The sequence below is a fragment of the Cervus canadensis genome, chromosome 9 (assembly GCF_019320065.1).
Source record: "Cervus canadensis isolate Bull #8, Minnesota chromosome 9, ASM1932006v1, whole genome shotgun sequence".
In the NCBI taxonomy this organism is placed as follows: domain Eukaryota; kingdom Metazoa; phylum Chordata; class Mammalia; order Artiodactyla; family Cervidae; genus Cervus; species Cervus canadensis.
In genome coordinates this window covers 39,757,340-39,768,650 of record NC_057394.1, presented here as the reverse complement: position 1 = coordinate 39,768,650, position 11,311 = coordinate 39,757,340, and positions in this window count along the sequence as shown.

The window sequence follows — 11,311 nt, the reverse complement described above, 5'->3', positions numbered from 1 at the left end:
CATGAAGTTTTCCTCAAAAAACTGGAAATGCAACTACCACATGACCCAGCAATTCAGCCCCTAGATATATATCCAAAGAAAACAAAAACACTAATTTGAAAAGATGTGTGTACTGTGGACTTCCCTTGTGGTACAGTCGATAAGCATCTGCCTGCCAATGCAGAAGTCATGGTTTTCAGCCCTGTTCTGGAAAGACTCCACATGCCATGGAGCAGCTAACCCCATGTATCTCAATACCGAGCCTGTGCTCTAGAGCCCACAGGCCGCAACTCCTGAGCTTGCATGCCACAGCTACAGCCTGTGCACCCTAGGGCCTCTGAGCCACAACTACTGAGCCCACTTGCAGCAACTGCTGAAGCCCATGTGCTTAGAGCCTGTGGTCTGCAACAAGAGAATTCACCACAGTGAGAAGCCCCTGCATCACAATCAAGAGTGAGAAACCCCTGCACCCCTGCTTGCCACAACAAGAGAAAACCCATGCATAGCAACACAGACCCAGCACAGCCAAAAATAAATAAATAAATAGCCAAAGCCATTAACACTAAAGCAGAAAAGATACGTGTACCCCCAATGTTCATTGTAGCATTATTTACAATTGCCAAGAGACAGGCGCAGCCTAAGTCTCATCAATAAATGGATGTGGCATATGTATACAATGGAGGATGTGGTAAATATATGCAATGAAACACTACCCCAGCCATAAAAAAGAATGAAATTCTGCCATCTGCAGCAGCATGGATGGACCTAGAGGGTATTATGCAAAGTGAAATAAGTCAGACGGAGAAAGACATATACTATGTTTTATCACCTGTGTGTAGAATTTGAACATGAAACAAACAAGTGAATATAACAAAACAGACTCACAGATATACAGAACAAACTCGAGGTTACCAGTGGGAAGTGGGAAAGAGGAGAGGCAAGATAGGGTTAGGGGATTAAAAGATACAAACTACTGTGTATAAAATAAACAAACAATAAGGATATGTTGTATAGCACAGAGCACGATAGTCATTATTTTGTAATAACTTCAAATGGAGTATGATCTGTAAAAGTGTTACATCATTATGTTGTACATCTGAAACTAATGTAATACTATAAATCATCTATACAAGTCAAGAAAAGAAGAAGAGAATGAAGCAACTATGCAAGCAACTTTTTTTTTCATCCAAATTTCAGATGGTATCTTAGTCTTGCAATTTCCTCCTTTACCTGAAATTCAAGTATGGGTAGTGATAATTTGCTGTATTTTGATTAAGGTTTTAATTGTACTTTAGAACACTTGACCCCGAATTTCTCCCTTTTTATACAATTAACAATTGTATAACAGGCATAATAACATTTATTAACATAATAACAATTATTAACAGGCATAAAAGAAGGCCTAGCGTAGGTATTTGGGAGATCTAATTTTCACCACATACACTTTCTTCTTAAGAAAGAATCAGGGAAAAGTAAAAAAAAAAAGGGGGAGTCGAGAAGAGGAGATAATGCAATGACTTATTGTGTCAATTCCAGTCTGCCCTAATCTTTCTCCAGGATCAGTTACTACTATGTGTTGTATTCCATGAAGTGTGATGAACCTGCCACATCTTTCCAGTGATTAAGAAAAAATATTCTTAAATAATTGTGTATTTAATAATACTTAATGCTTACCACTGAAGTATTGTCAGAATTTAAAAATTCCTCACACATAATAACACTGATTTAATTTTTCCTTGAATGTCATGCTTATTACCTTAGAAATTACAAGAATATTTTCTAAACTTAATGATTTCTGGAATATCTTATCTATTGTAAAGATGTTAGTTAGCATCTATTTATTTCTTTACTCCCTAGGGGCCAAAGGAAGTGAAATGTTGGAAAACTATGTAGATAAAGTAAGGAGAAATATTATTTTCCATATCAAATAAGCTTCAGTTCAGTTCAGTCACTCAGTCATATCTGACTCTTTGCGACCCTATGGACTACAGCACATCAGGCTTCCCTGTCCATCACCAACTCCCAGAGCTTGCTCACACTTTTGTCCATAGTGTAGGTGATGGCATCCAACCGTCTTATACTGTCTCATCCTCCAAATAAGCTTGGAAATAAATAAAAACAACCTTTTCTTAACTTGTTGTGGAAGGTTGAGGCAAGTGGCTGTTGGTGGGTTTTAAAAGCTCAGAGGATTAGTGGTTTGAATTTCCCAAAGCCACCAGTTCTCCTGGCAGAGTTTCTGAGGATAATGTGAATATTAAAAGGGAAATTATGAATGGGGACAAACAGCATTTGGAGGGAGTTCCAAGGCTTGAGGCAATATTTGGGTATTAGAACACTTAGGAAAATTCTGTACATGGCTCTTTCCCAACCTAATAGGAGTTTATTCCATGTGAAAAAAAGTTAAAAATCTTTATATAGTCCATAAATCTTCCACAGCTCTGTCCACTCCTTTCTTTCCTTGTTACATCATAAAAAATGTCTTTTCTACTATCGAAGATAAATCCTTCCATGTAAGCTTCAGGTCCTTTTCTTTCTCATCTCTGCAGACTTTATTTTTCAATTATTCTCCATTTCTTGTATATTCAACTTCTCCATCTAGACCAAATCACTCTTAGTCATCACTAATGCCTTCAAGTATCCTCACATCTTTCAAAAACAGTATTCATTTCCTTCCAAATACCACTCCTTTGCTCTGCTCTCTAGCATAGTCAAACTTCTTTAAAACCTTGATTCTAAACTCTGAATCAAAATTCTCACCCCCCATTCATTTTTCAGCCACCCTGATGGTATCTCCATCCCTACAATCACACTGAAATTAATTTTGTCAAAGACAGCACAACTTCCATGTTGCAAATCAGATTGACACCCTTCTAGCCTCATCCTTTTTCAACTCCCTCTAGCAGTTCTCAGCATGGCCAGCACTTGATCTTCTTTGAAACATGGCCACCAATTCTTCTTAGTGTCTTTGGACAGCTTCTTCTACTCCTCTGACTTCCGATCATTGAAGTTATTCCAGGCACTGTGCGAGGCATCTTTTTATCTATGCTCTCTTAGATGATTAACATGTCCAGCACCATCTTTATATAAGCAACTTCTAAAACTGTTATCTCTAGCTTAGATCATCCTTACTGAGCCCAAAACTCCTTTAGCCGATGGCCTTTTTGAATTTTCGGTTCTCTACTTAGATGTCTCATAAGTATCTAAATTTAATGTGCTCCAAACTAAAATTCTACATATTGCTCTGCTTCCAAATACTCCACTTTTAGTCTTTCCTGTTTCAGGAAATAGTATTATGATCCATTCTGTTTCCATAAATAAATATTTGACACTTTTATCTCTTTCAAACCCACATCTAATCCATAAATAAGCTCTGTTTTTCCTTCTGAAAAGCATACCTTGAATTATTCTTCTCTCAATTCTCTTTTCTAGCAAAAAGAATGTCACAGAAAGGTTGATTACCTTTTGTTCTCTTTATTCCCCAACTTTGAACTCATTGAGAAGAAGTAAAGTCTATTTTAAACAAATGATTTAATAAATAAATTTGATGTAACATATTGTCCTTGAAGTTTTGATTATTTGTTTTTTCTATATGGGAAACTGGTTCATTTTGCTCTTGAGACCTCAAAGCTAATTCTTTAAAGGAAGACATATTTTCTCCCAGAACACCAAGAAATTTGTCCTGGAAATGAAGGAATGACTTAAGTTTTAGAAAGTTCTTTGCATGCTATTGCCAAAGGATGACTTCAGTTTTATGTTCAAAAACTGTCTGAATGTTTTTTCCTTCTGTGCAGCATGAAAATTACAGATTACTGTTCACCTCCAGAAACTTTCTGCTGGATAGAACTAAAGGTCATCCATTTGGCCCAAAGTAAAAGTGAGCCCTACAGGTCAAATTCAGCTCACCCCTTACCCCCACCCCGCCCCCATCCCAGAGTGGCCAGGAGATTTCAATCAAAGATTTTAACAGGGGAGGAAGGAAGGAAGGGAAATAAGTAAGGGTACAAAAAAAATAAATAAATAAAAGGAAAGGAAACAGAAGAAAGGAAAAGGAAAATTTTTTATCCAATTATCTAGCACTCAAATACTAATAAAATCTAATGACTTGGAATCCAAGAAATTTAAGGAACAGGATTAAACAGGAAAAGTTAAGTTGAGGTACTACCATTAGACACCTGAAGTGAAAAGAAAAAGAAAGAAGTCAGCAATTTACTGAAGTCAAAAAATAAGGATGACTTATTCTGTTTCCAAAGCACCATTGTGCTATGAACTGTGCAATTCAAGTTCATTGCACAATATAGAAGTGATCAAAATGGGATTTTCTCTCTTGTATGCCCTTAATCATAAAGAGTTTATATACTTTTGAAAGAAGAAGAATTTGGAATAACAAGAGCATGGAGACGTCTTTTATTTTAAAGCATTCAGTTGACTGAGTCAAAGAAATTTGTTGAAGATATTAATTGAGCTGCTACCTCAGATGAAGGACTTTTTAGAATTAATAGGCTCTGAGAGACCCAACCTGTCAGACCCCCCAGTGCCTCAGAAGTTTGTAAATCCTTGTGAAAATGACAAGACGTTTAAACACCCTGAACCCAAGACTGCAGGGGAACAAAAGGGCATTGCTGATTTGTTCAAAGTACAAGTATGCAGATTCCATGAGGACATGTGGACTGAGCAGATGGCAACTGGGGATGGTACTCACTTCCCATGGCTGAGCATTCAGAACACAAAATATTCAAAACTTTTGAAGAATTGCAGAATTAATTGATGGAAATAACACCATAATTTTAAAAGAGATTCATAGAGTTTACTGAATACAAATCACGCTAATGTCTGTGGCTGTCTTTAGAGGTAATATCCAGATGTGTCTAAACTAACAAATGTCTGCACGATCAGCATCATTCAATTTCATGAGAAAAGGATTGTATAAATTGAATCGTCCTGGAAGATAAAGTATCCCTGAAAATTTAGCTCAACTGATGTTTCAATCCATTTGGTCAAATTCTCTATCTTGCTCTCAAAGTGTGTTTCCTGCTATAGTAAATGCTGCTGGGGTCTTGGCCAGAGCTCTTTGACCAGGACTGATGTAGCCATTTCCTAATTGGTGGTGTTGGCTACTAATAGTATGAAAGTAAAACCTTCTCCAGGTAATTGCCCTCAACCAAGCAAGAGTTGACTAATCTGGGAGGTTATATCTCCCCAACTCCTGGAAACAGTGAGTCCCTGGAGGCAGGGATAAGGTTGCATTAAGACCAGTTTGATGTTGCAATCAGAGAAGGCAATGGCACCCCACTCCAGTACTCTTGCCTGGAGAATCCCATGGACGGAGGAGCCTGGTAGGCTGCAGTCCATGGGGTTGCGAAGAGTGGGACACAACTGAGTGACTTCACTTTCACTTTTCAGTTTCATGCATTGGAGAAGGAAATGGCAACCCACTCCAGTGTTCTTGTCTGGAGAATCCCAGGGATGGGGGAGCCTGGTGGTCTGCCGCCTATGGAGTCGCACAGAGTCAGACACGACTGAAGTGACTTAGCAGCAGCAGCAGATGTTGCAATGCATGTCCTGAATGCGTGGATCGGCTAAAGCTAGACTCCATCGGCTAGACTCCAACAGGCATCCTAGCCTAAGTACCGGTTTCTCTCCTTTTCTCCTGAGAAAATAAGTAATAGCTACCTGAATCCCTGTCTCAGACCCTGCTTCTAGGAAACATGATGTAAAACAGTTGGTACTAGAAGTGATCCTTTTGCTAGATGCTAGAAGATAAACATAAAAATCTATACAAGCAATATGTAAAGTGACAAGTAAAAGTGTTAGTCGTTCGGTTGTGTTCAATTTACAACCCCATAGACTGTGGCCTGTTGGGATCCTATATCCATAGGCTTCTCTAGGCAACAATACTGGAGTGTATAGCCATTCCCTTCTCCAGAGGATCTTCCTGACCCAAGATTGAACCCAGGTCTCCTGCATTGCAGGTGGATTCTTTACCATCTGAGACACAAGGGAAGACCTATAATAAATATGTTGATTGTTGCTGCCGTTGTTGTTCAGTTACCCAGTCGTGTCTGATTCTTTGCGACCCCATGGACTGCAGCACGCCAGGCCACCCTCTCCCTTACCAGCTCCTGGAGTTTGCCCAAGTTCATGTTCATTGCATCAGTGATGCTGCCCAGCCATTTCATCCTCTGATACCCTCTTCTCCTTCTGTCCTCAACCTTTCCCAGGGACTTTTCCAATGAGTTGACTGTTTGCATCAGGTGACCAAAATACTGGAGCTTCAGCTTCAGCATCAGTCCTTCCAGGGAATATTCAGGGTTGATCTCCCTTAAGATTGACTGGTTTGATTTCCCTGCTGTCCTTGGGACTTTCGGGAGTCTTCCCCAGCACCACAGTTCAAAGGCATCAATTCTTTGGTGTTCTGCCTTCTTTACGGTCCAGTTCTCACAACCATATGTGACCACTGGGACCACCATAGCCTTGACTATATGGACCTTTGTGGGCAGAATAATGTCTCTGCTTTTCAACACACTGTCTAGTTTTGTCATCTCTTTCCTGCCAAGAAGCAATTGTCTTCTGATTTCATGGCTGTAGTCACAGTCGACAGTGATTTTTGAGCCCAAGAAGAGGAAATCTGTCACTACTTTCACCTTTTCCCATTCTATTTGCCATGCAGTAATGGAACCTAATGATCTTAGTTTTTTAATATGTGGATAGATCTTTTAAATTCATTCTTTAAGCTTGCCTTGACTCCATTGCACCCACTTCTCACTCCTAGATGTCTTATATTTTAAACCGATATACTCATTTTTCTGTTAGTGTAAATAAAAGGGAGATTCATTCATTCATCCACTTACTAATTAACAAATACTTATTGAGCTCCTACTAATTTCCAGGGATACAGCAGAGAATAGAATCAAGAATCAGCCTGTTTTTTGACCATATTTTAGCCAATATTCCTCTGTGAGCAGAGTTTAAAACAACGGTTTGCATGCAGATAGTTTGGGAAGTTATTCTAGGAAGTAGAAGAAAGATGTAAGGGGAATGAATACAAAGGAGATAAAATCAGATAAGGATGCATTATCAAGTAAGTCATCAAAAAGGGTAACCAGAGTTTAATGCTTCAGGACCATCTAAGGAGACCTTGGAAATGCTTCTTGAAGTAATCGACCTAAACATTGAAAAAGGAAGACTTTCTCCTTTGCCTCCTGTCACCTTTTGGTCAAAGGTGACCACAGGTATTGCGCCCCTGCAATTCCAGGTTGGATGGGCATGAATACAGAGCAAGTTTCCACTAAAAGTGAGAAGTACACATGTGAGCAGAAGGTGAAATACTGTCAGATCACACCTACACAAAGCTTGTCAAACCTGCACAAACATGCTCAGAATACACACCGAATTGGTCATCTCAGAAGTGGCTAATGTAAAATGTGGGAACATGGGGATTCCCTTATGCATGCCATTAAAGCAAATTCTTCACAGCGTCTCTCTTATGGTGGTAGCCTGCTGTGTTCTCTGCGAAGATTTAATATAGGAAGTTTTATTGAACAAATTATATACCTCATTGCTGCAGCTGGTCTTGAATCTGTAACTTTTTTAATTGCCCTAAACTCTAAATTTTCCTCACCCCTTGACCAGCATTTTGGCTCCTCCATTCTGCATGCTTGAGTGAGAACCAGACCATCATCCCCACGAGGTCTGCAACCTTAGTTAACTTGCTCTTACTGGGTTTGCTTCAATTGCTTGTTCAACACTGTCACTATTGTCACTAGGCTTTGATGCTCCAAGAGACACCCTAGTCATTCTTTCAGGCACAACCCTCTCTGCCTTACTTACAGCAAACTTAATTATACCTTCAGTACAAAAAGATTCAATTTCCCCTATCAACATTTTTTTTTTTTACTGCTGACCTTTGGCATGAAGAGTCCAAAACACTCAGATGATAGTAATACCTTCAAATTCACTACTGTGGACATATTCTCCCATCTCGATCATAAATTAGAACTTTTAATCCAGCACAACGAGTTTATGAGGATAAGTACAAATTTGACAAATGGGTCCCTGGAAGTTATTAGGAGAAGGACCAATCTTACTTGCACCCATTGTCTTCAATACAATATAATTCAATCCAGTTCGCTGCTGCTGCTGCTAAGTCGCTTCAGTCGTGTCCGACTCTGTGCGACCCCATAGACGGCAGCCCACCAGGCTCCCCCGTCCCTGGGATTCTCCAGCCAAGAACACTGGAGTGGGTTGCCATTTCCTTCTCCAATGCATGAAACTGAAAAGTGAAAGTGAAAGTGAAGTCACTCAGTCATGTCCAACTCATAGCAACCCCATGGACTGCAGCCTACCAGGCTGCTCCGTCCATGGGATTTTCCAGGCAAGAGTACTGGAGTGGGGTGCCATTGCCTTTTCCATCAATACAATTTGATATACAAGTAATTGTATATCAAATTAGAATCATAGTCACAAAGGGACTAATCGTATCAAGTGCTTTTAAAATACAGCACTAGGACTGCACGTTCTTAGCAGACTACACATAAAGACAAAAAACAGCACAGAAAAATCTTAAACAGTGTTCAGTAGTCTCATTGTATTGGTAATGTTGTTACTTAAACTATTACATAGATGGAAGAATCAAGCAAATATTTTACATTAATCTTATTAGTAAACAAGATTTTTTTCCCTAGTTGTTACACAAGAAAGTTCCAGGAAAAAATGTGAACTAAGTAGCATAGATTATCTCTATTGCTATCATTTATACTTTGGTGTCCACATACCATTTCCTATTAAAACAAGTCAGAGTTCCTTGGAGAAATGGCTGATTGCATTTTGAGGCAGGAAAGGTGCTAAGCTGTGTTTGGAATATGGGATTGTGCCTTAAAGCAAAGAAGTTATCAAAGACCAGTGAGGTTACATTTGAAAACACAGATGCCAACGTGAAGGTGCTCCCACTAGCTAACGATGGAACAATTGGATGGAGCATCAATCAGAGAATAACTACAATGAAATAAAATGTTAAAATAAATCATTTTTTTTAAATCCGTAAGTTCACAATAATGCTTTTTCAAAACTGCATTGGTCAATTTTCCAGGTTGATAGAACACCAAATTATTATTCTACAACTTAGTAAATAAAAGGAAAGAATCAAATACTCATCTTGCATTCCTTGATTGTATTTTAGGGAAACCAAATAGTTAGTAAGGTCATATTGGGAGGTGAAATATAAAATCTTTATTTTACATGTAACAATCTTCATTTTATAGAAGACACTGAAAAATAGTGAGGTTAAGTAACTTGACCAAGATCCTTGGCTAATAAGGTCTCAAATACACATTTAGTATCATGCATATAGTTATACATAGTTACCTAGAGTTAACATATAGTTTTGCATCTTGTTTGCTTTTTTTTTTTTTTGCTTAACATATGACATTTTCTATGTCATTAAATATGTTTTGATAATGTAGTTTCTAGTAGCTTAATTTTGATACTTAAGTATTTCCTACCTTGCTCCTGAATAAACCCTTTCAAATTCATGAGTATAGCATATAATTTACTTTAAATTTTAAAACATGTGAAAATTTGTATTTATTTCAAAAAACATATATATTTTGTAAAAGTATAAAAGTACACAAAATACTGATACAAACCTACTCCAACATGGTGCTCCTCTAGATTAAGGAAAAATAGATTAGAGAATGGTGCAAAAAGGGGCTTCCTTGTACCTGAAATAGACCATTTTTTAAATTCTTATAAATCTTAAAGTAAATAGAAAAAATATTAAAATCTGTTAGAGCTCATAATGGGGGAGACAGTTACTTTCTTTCCCCTTATTTTTCTCTATGTTCGAAATACTTCAAAATAATAAAATTGAAATATCTCAATATTATAAAATAGGGCAAAAACTGAGGCAAGAGATGACAAGAAACTTCCTCAAAGTCAGGAACTTTCTAAACTCTCCTGGCAGGAAGGTGTTTACTCACCCAACCCTTACCCCCTCATCCCTACTTCTTCCTCTGTGTCCCCACTTGGGGAGAAGGACAAGGATAAACCGTAAGTAGAATCAATCATATGATGATCTTACTGGAAGGCCACCTACCTAAGGACCACCTCAAGGAGGGAATTTTGAAACAATCAACAATCTTTCCCTTTAGCAGAAGTGCTAGGAGCCACATATGCGCCTTCTCCCTGGACCACCATTTGCCTAACAGGTTCCTAAATGCTTGATTTAACTATGCAAAAACACTACTAATTATATTCATTTATGTGACTGACTTACCATTTGAATCTAATTGCCATGCAGCAAAATAACTGTTAAAGCATATCATTAAACAACTTGAATAATTAGAGAGAGATTTGCTTGTTCTCCTAATTCAACACTGAATTTTAGGGCAGGGACTTCACCCTCTACCTTTTCTATCTTAAACTAACCTGGGAAGAAGGCTGTGGGAACACTGCCACACTCGCTGTTTGTCAGAAACTCCAGGTCTGAATAGCCTGGGACTCCGAGCTGCAGCTCCATAGCCCTGCCTGGGTGTATTCAGCACAGTGAGCATTTTTCCTCTCCTTCGCTCCATGTCTTCTCTCAGGGACTCCCTGATTTCTCAGTATCCACACCCGCCACTCTAGGCGCAGTTTCCCTCTCATCCAACTTCCTCTGATTATTTTTTCTACCCCACCCCGGCTCACCTTCAGCACCTTCCTCTTTTCCTTCAAGACTCTGTGGGTTCATTGCCTTTTATCTGACCTCACTCCTCACATTTTTGTCTCTCTGAGAACTTAACTACATGAGTCACAATGTCTTCCAATGGTTTCTCTCATGGAGATTATCTTGTCTCAATATCTGCCTGCTCAGAAAATGGGGCTATGGATGAAGAGGAAGCAGCTGTCTCATTTATTTGGAAAGGGCGTTTCCAAAACTATATCCTAGAGCCACCTCTTCTCTTAATTCTAATTATTTAAAGTCACTCTGTCTCTTCCCAGTTCTTCAGGTCACATTGGCTGTTGGTTGCCTCTTCACCCATGGTACCAGATCTATTTCTTCTGCTCTCCTTGGCCTCTGATTCACATTATTCCTCTCCTCTGAAGCATCCAGTTCTATACTCAACAAATCACCATTGTCACTGATTAACCTTCAGACTTATTATTCAGCCTTTTTCTCCTTGGCATTTTGAAACTCCTGAATGTCCAACACTGTGTCAAGCACTAGAGATATAGTAGTGAGCAAGGTTTACATGGCCCTGTCCTTTTGAAACGTAAACACACCTACAGACACAATAACAATTTTCTAAAGTGTTGTGCAAAAAAAAAAAAAAACAACCACACAGTACTAAAAAAAACA